The sequence below is a fragment of the Myotis nattereri genome, assembly GCF_964212035.1.
Source record: "Myotis nattereri genome assembly, chromosome: 2".
Taxonomy (NCBI): Eukaryota; Metazoa; Chordata; class Mammalia; order Chiroptera; family Vespertilionidae; genus Myotis; species Myotis nattereri.
This window is the reverse complement of record NC_138076.1, coordinates 47217589-47238733: the sequence shown is the minus strand read 5'-3', so window position 1 is coordinate 47238733 and position 21145 is coordinate 47217589.

Sequence of the window (21145 nt, the reverse complement as noted above, 5' to 3'; positions counted from 1 at the left end):
AAGGCAGAGACTTCTGTTTTTCAATCTCCTTTCCAATGTTCCTTTTAATAATAAAACTCAAGTTTGGGGCAAGTACTTGTCCAGCCAGAGACTATATTTCTTCCAGTGTCCTTTGCAGATCTATAAGGCTGGTATATGTAACATCCCAGTTTTGCTCTTAATATGCTTAGGTGTATGCTCTTTGTCTCTCTTTTGCTTAGTCTTGAATGAAGACAGTATGCTGGACAGCCAGTTTTGAATAGTCGAAGGGAAACTCAAGGGCTCTTCAAAGTCCCATGTAGACAATCTGGGTTCCTGAATGCCCTTGTTAAGCTCAGTCCCCTGCTTGCCTTGGATTGCCTGTTCACTCTGCACTGATATATGAGAAAAATAAAATTCTTTGTTTTTGTGAGCTAATTTATTCTTGGTCTCTTTCTTACAATAGTTTAGGCTGCTCCCTAATTAACACAACTTTCTCTCTCATATTCCTTTCACATTGACTATATTATTTTTCTTCTACTTTTACAGCATTTCTTTCCCTTGAGTCTACCCCTCCTATATTTTCCTGAGAAGAGTTTGCAGAAATTTTTGGCCTCATCTCATTACTCTTGACTGTCACTGCCTGCAGGCAGAGCCCATAATGTAAATGTAAAATTGTGTTCCATATAAGTTCCCTTGAGTATGTAATTATAACACATTCCAGGGTGTACCTAAGTAAGAAGTATCTGTTTCTCCAACCTAAGATTGATTTTGGTGTCCATCACACAGTGAGGAAGAGACAGAAGCAATCGCTGGGGTAACTAACACTAAGTGAGGCAAACCACAATGTAAAACATTATCCATTTTCTTTGCTGGTGCTGGGGAGGATTCAGATAATATGGAGGCCCTAAGGGTGGGACAAAAGAATGCTATTTATTTTGGAGGGCGGCAGAATATTTAGTAACAAAATCATATTTCTGCTCATCTTCAGAAGCACTAAGTGACTTAGTTCTGTTCTATAGTAAACATTAAGTGATTAACAAAAATATCTATTTTCTTTTATGAAATCACAAATACTGACAAAAGTGTAGATTTTTTTTTAGTTATTATGTACTCTATAACAACTAAGTGTATATATAGATACATGAAAATTCTTTAACATATAAATATACTAAAATATGTTTTAAAGTATCTATATATGCAAAATGTTTAAAACATACACACAAAAGCAATCATTGTAAAAGTGATTTTTTTTTTTTCCTTAGCTGGATTGGCTCAGTGGATAGAGTGTCGGCCTGCAGACTGGGTGGTCCCAGGTTCGATTCCTGTCAAGAGCGCCCAGGTTGTGGGCTCGATCCCCAGTAGGGGCATGCAGCAGGCAGCTGATCAGTGATTCCTATCATTGGTATTTCTATCTCTCTCCTCCCTTCCCCCCTCTCTAAAATCAATAAGGATATATTTTTTAAAAAGTGATTGTTTTTTGAGGGCCAACTCTTATTGAGTGAATACCAACATACTTATTTTAAAACAAACTATTTTAAAATAAGTAGTTTCATACATACATATATTCATAATTTAATTAAAAAATAAATAGTTTATTCTGAATGAATTTTAAACATCACAACATTCACAGAAGTTTGGATATAGAACCTTTATATAGGAGAAAGTTGTTTGTGAATCATTTAGTAAAAATATTCAAGTAATTAAAAATAAATGCCTTTAGTTTCTAAAGTAAATGTATTTAATTGCTGACCATAAATTGGTGCCTTTGAAAATATAGTTCCATAGCATTTTTATTTAAATATGTTTAATTTCTTTAAACCAGCATTATGATTAACACATAATATTTTTAAACTACTTCAGTTGAAAATATTTCTTGATGGGCTAAAGTCATCTCACATGGCCTGCAAACACACTGTGATTAATGATTGATTTAGTATTTCAGCATATAAAATTCTTCTAGTAATCAGTGATTAAATAAAATATAAAAATGTGCTATACTTAAAAATCTCATTGTAGCAAAAGTGTGTTCATGCCCTACCAGCCAGGATTAGTGGTAATAATAGGTATGTATTTTTTTCATCACTTTAAAATACTAAAGCTCTTGAGCAAACCAATAAATCTTACAGCACATTTTATACAGAAGTGTGACTTAGGACAATATGCTGTTATTCATAAGGTTAACTTCAGTCCTGGCTGTGTGACTCAGTTGGTTGCACCAAAAGGTTGCGAGTTCAATCCTTTGTTGGGGTGTGTATAGGAGGCAATCGATCTATGTTTCTCTCTCACATCAATGTTTCTCAAATCAATAAACATATCCTTGAGTGAGGATTATAAAAATAATAAGTTTAACTGCACTATCTAAATAAGTTACTCCAATTTCACATTTACCATAGTAAAGAGATAAAGGCAAATGTTAGGGGCTGCCAATAAATTGTATCTCTCAAATTCAGTATGTTCAATAGCAATTATGTTATTAATACCAATTTTTTTATGTCCAACTTTCTAGGAACATTTCATTTGCCCAAAACAATTGAATAATATGCATTACAGTTATCTTTGAGTTAAGAAAATAGTGGTCCGCCTAACATTAAACAATATTTTAGGTTTTTGTGTATATATTTGTGCATATCTAAAAAGTGCCAACTTGCAAACAAGAACTCAATAATTCAAGTTATGTTTCTTTTTTCTTTTTTAAAAAATATATTTTATTGATTTTTTACAGGGAGGAGGGGAGTGGGATAGAGAGTTAGAAACATCAATGAGATGAGAGAGAAACATTGATTAGCTGCCTCCTGCACATCTCCTACTGGGGATGTGCCCGCAACCAAGGTACATGCCCTTGACCGGAATTGAACCTGGGACCTTTGAGTCCACAGTCCGACGCTCTATCCACTGAGCCAAACTGGTCAGGGCCAAGTTATGTTTCTTAGATAATAAATAAAATAAGAAAGCCAGATCATTCTACAAATATAATACACTATTTTTTATTGACTATGGCACTTCTTTCTGAAGAGCAGTGGATTTGGATTTGGAGACAAAGTATTTATGATAGGACTCTTCTCTTATCCAATGTCTTGGATTACCATCTGCTTACAAAGTGGTTATGGACCAAAATGCTGGATGCAGTCCAGCTTCAACCCCATTTAATTCTTGGAGTTTTGCCCAGGTGGAATGTGCTTGGTAAGCTGGGACAATGTGCATGCTTTTCACAGACTAAAGCTGAGTAATGAAACCTCAGTACTCCATAAACCCTCTCTAGCTGTCTAGAATATAGTGGACAGTGCTGGCATGGCCATGGAGCAAGCCTATGCACAAAAGTCCCTCGATGTTCCCAGTGTGCTGAAAGGGGTCTGTCTGCTCAGGCCACCTTTGGAGGTGTGCTTCTTTTCTGTTGCTGTGTAACAGATTACCACAAATTTAACAGTTTACCATTCGTTTATTAGCTCACAGCTCTGTGATCAGAAATCTAGGCACAGTGTGCTGGGTTCTGCTCAGGCTAAAGTCAGGGTGTGAGCCTTCTCATGGGACGTTAATGTCCTTTTCCTAGCTCATTCTTGTCATTGGGAGAATTCATCTCTTTGCTGTCATAGGAAGTGACACCCCTGTTTCCTTGCTGGCTGTCAGTTGGAAGCAGTTCTAAACACCTAGAGGCTTCTTCCAATTCCTTACCACAAGGTCCCTATCTCAGCAGTGTAGAACTACCCTATGAATCTCTTCAACTTCCTCTTCTCTGAGCAGCCAGAGAAAATTCTCTGGTTTCGAAGGGCTCCTATGATTGGGTCAGGTCCTGCAAGTTGATCTCCCCATCTCAAGGTTAATGGTATCATATAGCATCACCTAATAGGAGTAAAACATTAAATTCAGTCCTGGGGATTATGCAGGGTGTGTACACCGGGGACAGGGAATATTGGGGGACATCTTAGAATCCTGCCTACAGAGAGGCTTTTGTCACTTTCACTTTTAGCTTTACAGACTTTTTTGCCTTCTACCTTCACACCCAAGCCTTTAAAAAATTTTTTTCCTGAAAAGAAACTCAGAAAAACTAAAATTGTCCCCAAATTAGTTTACATGTAATAAAATATACATAAAAGATGTGTATTCCTGGCCTTGCAAACATATTTCAAGCTTAGATGCTATTCATCAAATAAGCTTAGATGCTTTTCATCATTCTCATTACAAATGCAGTTTTAACTAAACCATCACTTTATGCTGAAACACTACTGTGACACTATAGTAGCTGACAATATTATTATAATAATGAGGACATTGTATTTATTAAATTTGTTGTTTTTTCCTAACTAATATCAGACCTGCTATGGAAGCAAGTAATAGGTTTATTTCAATACAAATGCCATTTTTTATGATGTACTTTCTACAAGTTAAATGTAATTTTTAAGCTGTGTGAGATTAGTATGCAAATAGTGCACAATTAATATAATTATTGGTGCTATGGTTGTGTCTACCTATCCTGAAATGCCTATCTCCCCTCCATGTCTGGTTATTAATTGAATTCTTCTCTTTTTTCCTTCTTCTAAGATGTTTTATAATACATGTAAATTTTTAGATTTATTTTAAACAGTTGTAGTCATGTATATACTTATACCAGTGATGGCGAACCTTTTGAGCTTGGCGTGTCAGCATTTTGAAAAACCCTAACTTAACTCTGGTGCCGTGTCACATATAGAAATTTTTTGATATTTGCAACCATAGTAAAACAAAGACTTATATTTTTGATATTTATTTTATATATTTAAATGCCATTTAACAAAAAAAAAATCAACCAAAAAAATGAGTTCACGTGTCACCTCTGACACGTGTGTCATAGGTTCGCCATCACTGACTTATACAGTAAGATTTTTCTTTTAGCATTAAAACGTGCATTTTTTCATACTATTTATAAACATACATTTTTTTAGCATTAAATCATTCATTATTTTATAGTGGAATTTTCCCACTGGAAACATTAAGGTTTACCCGTTTTGTTTTGTTTTTTTGTTTTTTGTGTATGTGGTAAGAACACTTAATATGGTACCTACCCTCTTCTTTTTTGTTAATTGGATTCTTGTAGTAACTAATTTTCAGCCAAAAGCTTTGATTTATCAAAGTACAGGTGAAAAGGTACTTATGAAACACAAATCAAATAAGTCTGATTTGGAGGAACTTACTAATACTAAAATGTATAACTAAATACCAAATGGCTAATTTCCAATTAGAATAAAGACTAATAATACAAAATAGTGAGTGTAGTGTAGTGTAGTGAAAAAAAAAATGATAAGAGTTACTGGATAAGCCACTTAACTTATCTGAGTCTCTGTTTTTTCACTATATAGGCAGGATGATCCTCCAACTTTATTGAGTTGTGAGAGTTGAATGATTTAGCAAATACATAGCCTATAATAAATGTTCACTAGAATATTTCCCTTCTCTGAAAGTGATCAATTTAATCAACTTTAAAATGGACAAAGTCACAGTTTAGATGGACACAGAAGACTCCATAGATTTAATTTGATTTGTAAAAATTTGTAGAAAAATAATTTGTAGACACAGCTGCTGTAACTGAGACAGATAACAGATAAATAGTACTGAGGTACTTTTAAGTACTTGCAGCAAAGGACATTTAATAGTGGAATTACTTAGAGAAGTCAAATGGGTCAACCCAGAGAAGAGCAAAAACAGGAGTTACCATCTGCTTACACCAGAAGCACAAAGGGAGGATGAGGTGTTCTACAAACCCAGAGGATGGGAAGGAAATGCAGCCGGAAGTCCCAACCAAGGTAGAGGGAGAAATTATCTGGTTTCTTCCTTCTAATAAAAGGTAGGTCACACCAGAGCATGAGAAATGGCCCTTGGAGTTTGAGAAGAGCAAAAAGGTAATGAGTATATTTGAAGGCAAGCAGACCATGACTGGCACTCTAATTGGTAGAATTAAGTAAAAAGTAATTGACCAGCAACTAATTTCAGATAATTCCAGAGAAGCCGGGATCCTGAAAATTCTGTGATGAATTGTGTTTTCTCAGAGCTTCAGAACCACCACTAACAAAAAAGAGCCGTTAAAGACAGAGATTTATTCCCTGAGGCCCTCGCAGGCAAGGCTGTGGGGAACACAACCAATGGCTGTAGCATACACAGCCTCAAGAAAATAACTAGGAATGTAGGCCTTCTAGGGGTCCTCAAACCACGGCCCGTGGGCCACATGCAGCCCTCCAAAAACATTTATCAGGCCCACTGGGTGTTTTTGCTGCCGCTGTGTGCATAGGAATTTGTTCATAGTTTTTTTTTTTTAAACTATAGTCCGGCCCTCCAACTGTCTGAGGGACAGTGAACTGGTCCCCTGTTTAAAAAGTTTGAGGACCCCTGGGCCTTGGCTGTTGCTGGCCACGAGATACAGTATAAAGCGTAGAAGTATTATTTGTTGTCTCACTTTTGTTCTTTTTCCAAATGTGAGCATTCTGCCTGTCTTCATATTGGTTATTTTGAAATGTAGAAGTGTGTGTTTTCCAAAGGTGATCACAATAAAATGTAGCCCATACTTAATACTCTTATTATGGTGTGATGTTGACATATCTCCATTGAAATGTGTAAGGTGGCTGTGTTATCTGTGACCATGAGAAAAGTGACTGATTTTTGAGGCTGTATGATAAAAATTATACAACCTCTGCCAGGTCCTCTTGGGACACTCATCTTTGGACCCCAAACACCATGCTTTGAGAAAGCTCAGTACCCATATGAAAAATCCATGTGTGGCCTTGGCTGGGTGGCTTCATTGATTGAGCACCATCCCATGTACCACCAAAAGGTCTCTGGTTTGATTCCTGGTTGGAGCACATGCCAGGGTTGCATGCTCAATCCCCAGTGGGAGGCAGCCAATCGATGTTTCTCACGTGGATGTTTCTATCTCTCTCCCTTTCCCTCTCTCTAAAATCAATAAAATCATTAAAAAAGAGAGAGAACGAAAAACCCACATGTGGTATCTCAGCCACTATCTCAGCTGAGAGTCACTATCAACCGAACGTAAGTAGCTGAGTCTTCAGATGATGCCAGCCATCAGCTTTCAAACCCTTTCAACTAACTCCAAGAGAAGCGGAGATATGTCCCCACCAAGCCCTTCCCAATCTGCAGACTCATGAACAAAACAAATGTCGTTGTTTTAAGCCATTAAGTTTTGGAGTGGTTTGTGACTCAGTAACAGACAACCAGAACATAGGATGATTAAACTTACAATTTAGTCAAATGTTGCCATATATGACAAATCATACTGGACTAAGAAAAATATGCTTCTCCAGAGATCTGGTGCATACTACTTTACGTAGTAGCTGGATTTGATTTTGTGTTCTCTGCCTCGGGGGAAGTGTAAGTGCATTTTCAGTTGTGAGTGGGGTAATTGTATTTATTATATCAGGCAGAGGAAATGTGGGAATTGTCTGTGCATGTCTAAAATGATGTTAGAACAGGATCTTTCCTGTCTCCATTTTGACAGGCACCAGTGATTGATATCAGATTACCTACATGGCAGATTCTGACTTCATATCAATTTATCCAACACGAAGTGCCTATTATGTACCCCTTGTAATTCTCAGTATTGAGACAGAGCAGTGGACATTGCCATTAAAATTTTCTGCCTGCATGAAGCTTACATAAGCAGATTTAGGAAGGAACCAACTCTAAAGCCCTCTTCCTTAAGGAATATAAAAATAAGTCAGGGTGTGATAAAGAGGAGTTTGGTTAAGAGATTTTATTGGAAAGTGTGGTTGGCATGTGTGTTGGTCAGAAGAGGCTGGGTTACGTTATGTCAAAAAACATGCACAGATGTGTACAATGTCATGGGTCTTATCCAATATGGGCCGGAAAATCTCTGAGGGGAAGAAAATGAAGATGAACACATATAGGCTTAAGGGTGTGGACAATGGTAGAAGACCATCTGGAAGAGAGAGTCATTGTCTTCCTGGATGAAGAGCACTGTGGGAGAGAGATAGTGTGTTAAGGAATATTTGGAGAGAGAACAGGTGGGAGCAGAGAACAGAGGGAAACACACCTTGTCCCCATGCTACCTCCCAAGTATCCTTCCCCATGGCATCCCTTTAAAGAGAGCAGGTCCAAGCTCAGGATAAAAGAATATTTGATGCTAAATCAAGTTTAAAATTTTGTTTAATGTTTTGTATTGGGGTACCTAATTTTTAAATTGAAACAGTATTTACCACTAACAGTAACTGAAGAACTTTATTTTCTGTGAATGAGTAACCACAAAAATCATGGGCCTGTCCAATTATCTTTCAAGGTAAGGAAAGATTACCCTGAGTAAATTTTGAAGCCAAGGTAAGAGACATAACTTAATTGTCTCTGTAATCACAATTCTTGTGTTATATTCAATATTCCCAGTTTAAATCTATGGGGTAAAGGGTGTATTTTTCTAAGATAGACAATGGATAGAACTCCACTTTTTTATACCCTATTACTGGTAAGAGAATTCCATTTCCTTATGGGGAGTGCATTAAATGGAGGTCATTCTATCTATCTTTAGTCATAAAAGTGGACACCTGACTCAGTTCAGTGAGAATGATGGGTGGTAGCAGGATAAGCATTTGACCCAAGAGTCCGTTAGGTTTTACTTTGGATAACTATAGGGAAGAGCTGTGTCTTTCTGTTGGGATTACTAAACTGTGGGTGGCTATTATTTTGACAATGAGGAGAAAGAAAGAGAGAGAGAGAGAGAGAGAGAGAGAGAGACAGACTCACTGTATCAGTTTAGTCCCGGCTCTAGCTTTACCATGAAAAATTTCACTTCTATAAGCTAACTAATTTTCAGTTTTTACTTAAGCTGGTTTGAGTTGTCGTTTGCAACAAAAACATGTTTTACCTATATAGGTAGCATATTTGAGGAGAACCAAGTATATACCTAATTGACAGTAGCATGTCTAGAAAATGAAGCTTCTTAGTTATTATGGGTTTTGGATACTTTGTAATTTAATGAAATCTGAGAACTTTCCACATTAACACAATTATCTCAATTATTTTGGAATATGATTTTCTTATTTTGCTAATCAAGTACTCCCCCCCCCCCCCCTTCTGTAATCCTTATCCAAGGATATTTTTCCATTGATTTTTAGGGAGAGTAGGAGAGTAGGAAATTCAGAGAGAAACATTGATGTGAGAGAAACACATGGACTGGTTGCTTCCTGCATGAGCCCCAGGGCCTGGGGCAGGGAGGAGCCGCAACTGAGGCATGTGCCCTTGTATTTGGAATCAAACCCGGGATCCTTTGGTCCACAGGCGGATGTTCTATCCACTAAGCCAAACTGGCTAGGGCCAACTATCACTTTTTAAAAAAATTTATTATTTTAAATATTTATTGTTGAAAGTATTACAGTATGTCCCCCTTTTCCATCCATTGACCTCTTCCCACCCCAACCCCAGGCCTTCAACCTGATTTTCTTCACATGCATGACAAAACAGTAGTATCTTTCTCAAAAAGTAAAAGTAACACAGAACCTAGACACAGAACCTACACAGAACCTAGAGACAGAAGAACTTCGCTGGAGAGAACATGGCAAAAGATCCTGGACAGCAACTGGAAACAGAACCTAGAGACAGAACCTAGAGACAGAACATGGCAAAAGATCCTGGACAGAAACTGGCAACAGAACCTAGAGACAGAACCTAGCGAGAGAACCTGGCTGAAGATCCTAGAGACAGAACCTGGCTACAGAACCTGGATAGAACATGGCAAGAGAACCTGACTAGAACCTGGTGACTGAACCTGGCTGGAGAACCTGGACAGAACCTGGCTGGAGAACCTAGCAAGGGAACATGGCTACAGAACCTGGCTGGAGAACCTGGAGAACCTGGCTGGAGAACCTAGCAAGAGAACATGGACACAGAACCTGGCTGGAGATCCTAACCAGAACTTCGCTGGAGATCCTGACCAGAACTTTCCTAGAGATCCTGGCTAGGCTGCTGATCAACTGAACGCTGTTTCCGTGTCGTTCCTTCTTCGCCGACTCCGTCCACACCTATTGGGGACCCCTGGACCTGCTGGGGCGGGACCCCAGCACATATTTCCCTAATATTTATTTTTCATATATAGAATTTTTATTCTCACTTTTAAAATAAATTTGGCAGAAGGTAAAAAAAAACCAAAAAAAAAAAAACGTAAAAGTAAATTTAAGGAGAAAGCCACTGCTTGGCTTGAATGCACACTTGACCCAGTGGGTTGGTTTTTGACTCATTTCTTTTTGGCAAATTGGTAATCCTTGATGCTACGTATAACTGTGTAGAAAACATCTTCAGGTGTGGTTTACAGTACTTATCTATGTCTGCACATTTCTGTCTGGAGTGAAATTTCTCATGACTGTCATTTTCATCCATAATCTGAAGAATTATCTTCAACACTGGACCACCCGCCAGGTTGTCTGCTTTTAGTATCCCTTCCAGAGTGGCAAATTGTGCTTGAAGGTAAGTGGGTTTTCATCAGTATCTATAATGTCATGTCAGGCTTCCAATCAAAGAAGGGATTAAGAAGTACAAATTGGTTGTTACAAAAGAGTCATGGGGATGTAAAGTATAGCATAACGAATATTGCCAATAATCCATATATAGAAAGAGCCAGGGACCGTCACAATCAAAACAACCGAATGGACGACCGAACAGGCTGCATGGGGCGACCAGGCCGGCAGGGGGGTTAGTGAGGGACGACCAAACGACTGAACAGCAGGCTGCATGGGGCGACCAGGCCAGCAGTGGGGGCAGTTGGGGGCGACCAGGTCAGCAGCATGGGGCAGTTGGGGGTGACCAGGTCAGCAGCATGGGGCAGTTGGGGGTGACCAGGCTGGTGGGGGGGGGGAGCAGTTAGGGGCAATCAGGCAGGCAGGCAGGTGAGAGTTAGGAACCAGTGGTCCCGGATTGTGAGAGGGATGTCTGACTGCTGGTTTAGGATGGTCCTGGGGATCAGGCCTAAACCAGCAGTTGGACATCCCCTGAGGGGTCCCAGATTGGAGAGGGTGCAGGCTGGGCTGAAGGGAACACCCTCCCTCCCCTGCCGTGCACAAATTTCATGCCCTGGGCCTCTAGTCCTATATAATAAAATGCTAATATTCAAATCAACTGAACATTGGAACGACCAGTCCCTATGACGCGTACTGACCACCAAGGTGCAGATGCTCAATGCAGGAGCTGTCCCCTGGTGGTCAGTGTGCTCCCACGGGGGGAGCGCCACTCAGCCAGAAGCCCTGAGCTAGGCTCACTGCTGGTGGTGGCAGGAGCCTCTCCCGCCTCTGTGGCAGCGCTAAGGATAGCCAACTGACAGCTTAGGCATGTTTAGGCCCACTTAGGCCCGCTAAGCCATCAGTTGGACATCCTCTTTGGGCTCCCAGGCTGAGAGAGGGTGCAGACCAGGCTGAGGGATCCCTCAGCATGCACAAATTTTATGCACTGGGCCTCTAGTATTGTAATAACTATGTGTGGTATCAATTGTGTACTAGACTTATCATGATGACCACTTAGTAAGTTTTATAAATGTTTAATCACTATGTTGTACATATGAAACAAATATAATATTACATGTTAGCTATAATTGAAACATAAAATATTATTTGAAAATAAAAGAAATTATAAAAAAAAGAATTTACCTCATTCACATGGCTGAGAATATCTGTCAAATGACCTAATCCATGAATCACCTCTTCCCTGTCAAACTGATGTGAGATTTGTGTTGGTTATATCCACCTAATAGTAAAAAATCTGCAAAAGATTCATTTAAGTATGTGAAGGCTTGTCATTTGGAAAGTTAGTAGTATATATTACATTTCTTATTATGACAAAATCTCTTGAGAGGTAGCAATTCAAAGCCCTATTTTAGTTGTCAATTACTAATAGCAAACATTCCAACGTAGAAAGCTGTGATCTGCATCCTAGGGACATTTGGTATTTCTTCACTCAGCCACAAAGCCAGATGAGTTCCAGCTACACACGTGCTCATCTGTGCTTGGAGTAGCAGGACATTTCTTCCAGTTGGAATTCTTTGGGCAAAACTTGAAGATACTCGTACCAAATTGGTAATTCCTTTTTTTAAAAATGTTTTTTATTGGTTACAGAGAGGAAGGGAGAGGGAGAGAGATAGAAACATCCATGATTAGAGAGAGTCATTGATCAGCTGCCTCCTGCACATCCCACAATGGGGATTGAGCCCACAACTGGGGCATGTGCCCTGACCAGGAATTGATCCATGACCTCTGGGTTCATAGGTCGATGCTCAGCCACTGGAACCATGCTGGGGTGGTAATTCCTTTTTTGATGATATCTGTGTGAACACCATGAACAAAAATGAGGAACTGCCTGTATTCACATTTAATTGTTTCATCCTACTGTAACTTGAAGGGGAAAATAAATACTAACATTAATTTAAACTTAAGTTTATTCAAATAAATATAGTTATTATTATTTGTTTTGGTGATGCTTAAGTACATACAGACAAAGTGATTTGACTGAATTGAATTAAACCACTTCAGTGATATTTTTTAACAATTTAGTTATTTTTTACTGAATTTATTAGGGTGGCATTGGTTAATAAAATTACATTGGTTTCTTTACAATTCTACAATACATCACCTGGATATTGTATTGTGTGTTTACTACCCCAAATCAAGTCTCCTTCCATCACCATTTATCACCATTTATCCCTCCTTCACCCTCTTCTACTTTCCCCTTGCCTCCCCACTCCCCCCCCCCCCCAAGCTGGTCATAAGATAACAATAGTTTTAAATCAGATATTTTGAAAGATAATGTGATTTTTTTTTCTTATAGCCTCTATCAGCAGGAATTTGTTATATTCATGTAAATATAAGAGGATGTTCAATTTGTTCGAGATATGGCAAATCTCTTTCTGAGACACCAAAATGGCAAATATATGCTCTATCCTTTTGGAATGGCTGCTAACTTTACTTAACTGATATTAAATTGTTGAACTACCAAACGCAAGTTTAAACTTCCCACATAATCAGGCACTATACTCTGCAGCTGTTAGGATGTGAGAGAACACTTGGGGGCAGGATGAGCCTGGTGTTGTACAAGGGTGTTTACAGATACACAGAATGCAATGAACAGCCAAGGAGTCACAAGCATTATTGCTCTGGCACCTTCCCTGTATCTTGTGATCAGAAACAAATAAATAATTTTTAAAGAAAAACATTGTCAAACTTCCAGAACAAATATTATTCTTGAATACAATCCATGCTTCTGAGTTTATGAGTTAGTGTTCAACCAACAGTTTCACCTACAATAGTAAATGTCTGTACTATTGTTTCTGAAAGATTGATTTCTCAATAGTATCTTTAATTCCTTCTTAATTATTATATTAGTTTATTCATGTTATTTATATACTAGCGCATACTATTTTTAGAAAACTGGTATTCTCCTAGCAGCATAAGCATTTATGAAGGACGTGAGTGATGAATAATAATTAGCAAACTCCTGAGGGTCATATTTATCCTTCTAATATCAATATCTCTTCAGAATTGCTCTAATTTTTGTTTAAGTGTCATGTACTCAAATTTACACCAGGTCATTACAAGGAACAGCTGATTGAAAATTTGTTTTTGCATTGCTATTAAACATTTTGTTGATACAATGTCTTTCCTGCAACTTAATGTACCAGTTGAGACAAGTACTGAGGAGAGAGAAAGAAGGGAAGGAGGGAGGGAGAGAGGGAGGAAAAAGGAAAGAACGAAAGGAAGAAAGAAAGGGAAAGAAAGAAGAAAAGAAAAGGAAGGAAGGAAGGAAGGAAGGAAGGAAGGAAGGAAGGAAGGAAGGAAGGAAGGAAGGAGAGATAAAAAGGGAGAAAGACAGAAAAAAAAAAGGACTTTGCTTCTTAAGGAAGTGTTAGTCTTCTTTCTTTTTCTTTCTTTCAGAACAATAGTTTGGTGATGGCCAAAGGGAGGGAGCTGGGGGCTGGGTGGAGGTAGATAAAGAGTGTGTGTGTGGGGGGGGAATAGGGGACATCTTGTAATAGTGTCAGCAATAAATTTTTAAAAAGTAATTGTTGATAGACAAAAGAGAAAATGAAACAGTACCTATTGTCGGGCTCCCCAATTGGGATATGAATTCCTTGCGGACAGAAAGCATATTTTCTTCACTTGTATTTTTCTGGTATCTAGCACAGAAGCTTGTATATGGTAGATATTCAGGAAAATTTGGTACACAAATTAATGAACAATTCTTTTTTTTTTGTCTTGGCAAAAAATAGTAATATTTTTTCTTCCTCGTCCTCTTTAGGACACTGATTTTTTATTTAGTGTATTTCAACCTATTTGTTATATTTAATGTGGAGGAAAGTGTATAGGCACTAAAGTCATATTGCTTGAGTTCAGATCCCGACTCCATTTAAGGATGCTCAGTTATCATCATCATCATCATTGCTTTTTCTCAACTTCCAATTTAGTCAAACTCTTGTCCTCAATATCCCACAGGCAAATCAAATGCCGTTTTTCTATATTCTTTCATTTTGTTCCCATTTTCTAAAAATCTTTCTTTCCCTTCTATTTGTCCAAGTTATATTCTTCAAAGTCCTCACAGGTCTCTTTCCTTTAGTGAAACCTTCCCTGCTGCATCAAGACTTCTCTGAGCCCACAGGCATGCAAAGTCTAATACCCATGCTTATTTGGTAATTTTCACTCCCATGTCCTATGTGTCAGTCTTGCTTCCACTAGTCTATAATTTCCCTCAGGGTAGAAATTATGTCTCTACTTCTTCTCTATAACACTAACCAGCCTGGTTCTCAATTCTACCTGTAACATATACTTTCTAGTTTATTGTTTTTCCAATTGAAATTGTATTGATAGTAATATGTTATATGTTACAAAATTTGCAGAGTGTTAGCTACCCATAAATATCTAAAGTTATGTTTTAAAATCTGTCTTCATTGACTTTTTAGAGAGAGAGTAAGGGAGAGGGACAGAGAGATAGAAACATCGATGAGAGAGAACCATTGATCGGCTGCCTCCTGCACTCCCCCTACTGGGGATTGAACCCCCAACCCAGGCATGTGCTCTGGCCAGAATCGAACCAGTCACCTCTTGGTTCATGGGTCAATGCTCAACTGCTGAACCACACTGGCCAGACTAAAGTTATTTTTATAAGAATAATTCTTAATGTAAAACTATACCATAAACAACACATTTTAAAATGAGACAGTTTCAAATTAACACATTTAAAAGAATGAATCAGAATAACATTTTGAGATTGCACCAAGTTTTAAACATATTAAGTACATTTGAATAGGGATCTTTATCCACAAACTGATAATTCTAGGAAGCATTCTGAGGGAAGACTTATTAGTCATAGAATTCAGGTCAGAATTAGCAAACCTAAAATGTAAAATTTCTAAGAAGGTTGATTGAGTCCACAGGAAAACATTGTACAGTGTGCTTTAAATTCTTTAAATTACAGAAAATCTCTTTAAACAAAATTACTTAGTTTGCCTAAAGATATGCATACCTCAAAATAAAGACGTGAAAACACAAATGGCTGGTGACACCAGGCTCCCTCTTCTTGTGACCCTCCTCTAGTGCTATCCTCAGTACTAATATGCCATGTGCCAATTTGATGTTCTCTAAGTACAGCAATTGGGATGTTTGCTTGCCAGGTCACCAAATCTCTAAGGTTCATTTTGTGAGCAACAAATAAGATTGATGTTTTATAGTAGTTCAGATGTGGATGATACTGGAGAGTTTCAGGGTTCTCTTTGGCCACAACCATCAGATAAGAGCCACACCCTGTCCTTTGTTGAAGTTCTCTCAGAGCTGTGGTGATAGTCTCACTGGGCTTGTCAAATACCTGAGAAAAACAAACCGGTGGTCTGAATTCTTTGGGTGGATGCATGCTCTAAGGCTGAGCATTTAAAGGTTTAAGTTTGCTATATTGTTTGTTTTGCCTTTATTATCCATTCTAAGATAGGAGATTTGAACTTCCTTAATCATCAGGCCAAGCAAGCCTGACATTTTTTTTTCATCAAATCAGCCAGGGGACTGTGGGTCTCTGGTGGGAGCCAAGAGGGTACATCAGGCCTCAGATGTCATATGGGGCGGCCACCTGGGCCTGAATGAAGCACCCACCAGCATTTGGGGAATCGATAATAGCCTGCCTGTCGTTAGCAATACTACAGAATGAAAAAGAACTCTGCAGAGCCATATCTCATAGCTATTGATATATTTTTAAAACATTTTATTTATTGATTTTAGAGAGAGGGAGAAGGAGAGGGAGAGAAAGCAACATTGATTTGTTGTTCCACTTATTTATGCATTCATTGGTTGATTCTTGTATGTGCACTGACCAGGGATCAAACCCCCAACCTTGGTGTATCGAGAAACGACACTCTCACCAACTGAGCTACCCAGCAAGGACGTTATTGATACATTTTTAAAAATCATATAAAACTTATCACACTTATAAACATTTTTAAAAATATGTATTTATTTATTGTTATTTTCTGATTTTTGCCAATTAAAATTTTCAAACAGCATAACTATATGTGACTCCTTAATGGCAATTTAAGATCTTTTAGTCTGTATACAAATTTCTATATATTTATCAGAATTTTTTTCTCATGAAATATTTCCATCTATTTTCCAAATATAAATTACTGAAATGTGAGCAAATATGTTTTTCCTGGATGGACAAACCACATTGGTTTAAAGTAGGAAGCATACATATAGCCTATATATTATTTCCAACATTTTTTTCTTCATAGAATTGTGTTTCTTATGGAGGTTTATTTCTTGTTTTATGAAGGATCAAATTAGCCAGGTATTGCCACTTTTGAACAGTTGGTGGCTCCAATGCTTTGCAACTGTCTTGGAAGCATGGCAGCAAAATAAGAGAGCTCTCTTTTAACTGTTAAATGCAGAATTTGAAAACAAAAATGCATTTGAGTGATATGGTACATTTAATAAGAAATTACAAGTTATATCCGATATGCATTTAGAAGAAAAGTGTTAATATTAACATATAAATATAGTGAATACATATTAGTGCATACATTAAGTGCTCTTAAAGGATCCAGAGTATTCCACTAGAAATATAATGTAAGCCACATATATAATTTAAAATTTTTCTGTAGCCACATTAAAAAAAGAATAAAAAGAAGTAGGAGAAATTAATATTAATAAAATATTTTATTTAACCCAATATACCTAAAATGTTATCATTTTAATATGTAACTAATATAAAACATCCTAAGGAGGTATTTTACATGCTTTTACCTCCTTCAACATCCAATGTGTATTTTAGCTCTACAATATATCTCACTTTGGACTAGCCATCTTTCAATTGGTCAATAGCTGCACGTGGCTAATGGCTACCATATTGGTGAGTTCAGGTCAACAGTAGCTAGGAGCAACTACCAAGATTAGATGCAATCTATGAATATTAGATGGAAATTAATTTTTGGAAATGAAATTCTGTAAAGGAAGTCTTATTTTTTGCACTCATTTTGATCCTAAGGTTGGAGCTATTTTCTTACAAAAAAACATCCAGGAGACGTGGCTCACCATTTTGATGTGAAGCATGTGGCTTGGCTAGCAGTACATGAGTTTGTGTTATTGGCATGTCTAGAGATTTTCATTACGAAAAGATTTTTGAATTACTCTAAAGTCATTGGTCCCTTAATATTTTAAAAGATTTTAAAATTTTCCCCATGCATGATTTCCATTTCTAATTCTCCCCTTCCACATTTCCAGAATTTAGCTCACAATATTCTCTGATCTGGCATTTACAAAGTCTACTCAGACTCAATTGTTGTCACCCTTTACAAGCTGCTATTATCATCTACATAAAAAGTATGGTCTCTGGAGTCAAACTAGCTGGGTTTGAGTCCTGGCTCTACTGCTTCTTGGTCATGTGATCTTGGACCAATTATTGTATACTAGAATACTTTATGTGCTTCAGTTGACATCTTAAAAATACAGAAAGTTATAATACCTGGCTTGTGAGTTGTGGTGAAGATTAAACATGTTATGTTAGTCCTAGGTATCTAATACACGCACAAAAAATCAACTCGTGTATGTCTTAGTTCATTGTTTAGATCTTGCAAAAAGCACCAGTGTCTTCTCTTACCAATTCTCTAATACTGGTATTTAGCAAAATAACATAGCTTCACACAGCCTTCATATTTTTTAGTATAGAATGAGGAATTTTGTTGAAAGATGCATCTTATTTATACAAATCACAATAAAATACAGTCTAGGTTAGTCTTCCTCAGAGTACAGAATAGGGCCTTCTGAATGTCCACAGAGAAAGTGCTGAGAAAGCACAGTGACTGAGGTGCAGGGCTCTGGACAGCATTTTGAAAAGTAGGGTTTTGAACAAATACATGATTTCTAGTAGCCACATTAAAAAAAAGAATAAAAAGTAGGTGAAATTAATATTAATATATTTTATTTAACACAATATACCTAAAATATTATCACTTTAATATGTAATATAAAAACTTAAATTCTCCATCTATTGAAATGTTTATGAGTAGACTGTATCTCTACATTCAACAAGTATTTACTGTATGTGCCCCTGAGATCTTTTAACAGTACAAATTCTCTCCTGTACTGTTTTATTTTTTATTATGTAGGATCTGTTCTGTGGCTAAGGAAGGCAAAAAAATTTCAGCTTTTAAAGTATAATTGGTCTGTACATCTGCACAACATATCTACTGGGAAGTTATGGTGTGCTAGGTATTATGGTTGTTATACTGGAATTGCTTAGAGAAAATGAAGCACTTAAAAAGTTTGAGAACAGTAAATTTGTTCTTGGTGAATAAACTTACTTGCTACTTATATACGTAGAAATTGAACACGCTTTTCAAGCTAGTCAAGGATGTTTATTACTTTCTTTATTGTAAATTGAGGTTTTACCTCAAAAAATCTAGACCATCTGGAAAAATAAGTCATCTGTCCCATCTGCTAGAGTCTAACTCAGGAATAATGATTTAGGGAGAAAAAGGAAACAAAAACCAATAAGTTGGAAACAAAAACCAGTAAGTTGGGAACAATCCCAAAAGCAACTACTACTAGAAAAATATTTGTATAATGATTAGTATTTTGGATTTTTTTTAATTGATAAGCGTTTACCACTTGTGGCCACAGCTGTTAGATTTATTTCTGGATAATAAAATTCTGGAATAAGTCAGGAACTAAAAACATATTATGAAGGACATTATGAGAAAAACTAAATATGAAATTATACAGTAAGAACATTCTACATTAATGTTTTAATTCTCTACCATTAAAATGTTTATGAGTAGATTGTACCTCTACATTCAATAAATATTTATTGTGTGCTTACAACGTATAGACACCTGATATCTTTTAACTAACTTTATTTCCTATTTATATGTTTCAATCTCTTTCGTATTTAATTACCATGGTCTTTGAAGGGATCAACTTTCATGCTGTAGCTCACAGAGGCGTCTGCAGAATGGATGGACTGTGGGAAGTTGAAGCTTGGATTAGGCTGAAGGTAGTAAGAATGATGAAGAGCAAATCCCAGAAAATGTCTGAATAGAGAATTGATGATATAATGGTTGACTACATGTAGATGCTAAAATAGAAAGAAATATCAGTGACAGAATATGGTAAGATGATAGTGAGTCAGTCTGAAATATTGTGATGAAAGATAGTCAAACTGAGGCACTTAGACGAGATGGTTTTCTTGATGATGAGAGCATTATTATTGAGAGAGAAGAAGGCTGATGGATTCAGTTCTTGAAGAGTTTTCTAGGAAGTGAAGCAGACAGTTTAGGATGAACAGATACATTGTAAGCAGAAAACAAAGCCAAAGCAGTGTTCGATGGCCAACATTTTGCTATGATGCATAAATAATTGGCTATGGAGCTCCCTCTAACAGAGCTCCATAGCCTGGGAGGGCAGACAAATTCCATAAGTACATTCAAAGTTTATTTGATTCATGTTTTCTGCTTCTAATTAAAATCTTGTAGTTAGGAAAAGTTTTAACTAAATATTTAGGTTTTTCTGTGCAGATACTGCTACACTTTTAATTTTGAGTCTTACAGATTAATAAGAGTAAAAATATTAAATTATTATTATTTTTTAAAATATATTTTATTGATTTTTTTTACAGAGAGGAAGGGAGAGAGATAGTTAGAAACATCGATGAGAGAGAAACATCGATCAGCTGCCTCCTGCACATCTCCTACTGGGGATGTGCCCGCAACCAAGGTACATGCCCTTGACCGGAATCGAACCTGGGACCTTTCAGTCCTCAGGCTGACGCTCTATTCACTGAGCCAAACCGGCTTCAGCTAAATTATTTTTTATAAAACAAAAAATTATTGGTTATAATATTTTATTCAAGGTATCAATAATTGTGAAGTTCAGAAATGGAATAAAAGGTTGCCTGCCCTGGCCAGTTTGCTCAGTGGTTAGCATGTTGGCCTGCAAACTGAAGGATCTCAGGTTGGATTCCCAGTCAAGGGCATGTACCTTGGTTGTAGGTTTGATTTCTGGCCCATCGGGCATACGTCAGAGGCAACAATCCGTGTGTCTTTCTCATGTTGATGTTTCTCTCTCTTTCTCTCTCCTCCCCCTCCCCCCCCTCCTCCCTCCCTTTCACTCTCCCTAAAAATCAATGAAAAAAATATCCTCCGATGAGGACTTAAAAAAAAAAAAAAAGGAAGTCCTAGAGTTTGATGGCCCAAGTTGACTTTCTCCATTCTCCATGCTTCAGTGAAAATTCACCAAAAGAAACAAAAAGAAACTAATCTCAGCTTTTCATAGTTCTACTTCTATTTTACTTAATTTCTTTAATGTGTGTGTATTGTATAAGTATATGTGTGTTTCCCTCTTAAATGATTACTTAATTGGAATAGCTCAAGTTTCCAATGCCTGTTAATGGGCCTTCAAACTAAACATTCACTTTGAAACTTTCTAATTATCTGAGAACAAATACTAATATTATTCTAAACCACCCATATTCCCTCTTATGCTAAATGCCTTGAGGAGACAAAAATGAACTCTTCATTGATTCTCTACACAAGGATTTCATTCTAGTGGAGATGATAAATCAAGATATGAATTATAATACCCAATAACGAAGTAATAAATGCTATATAAGAGGAACAAATGAAGTAATATGAAAGTCGAGGAGGGAAATCATTACTTCCATATAAGGCAAACTGGTTTCATGAACA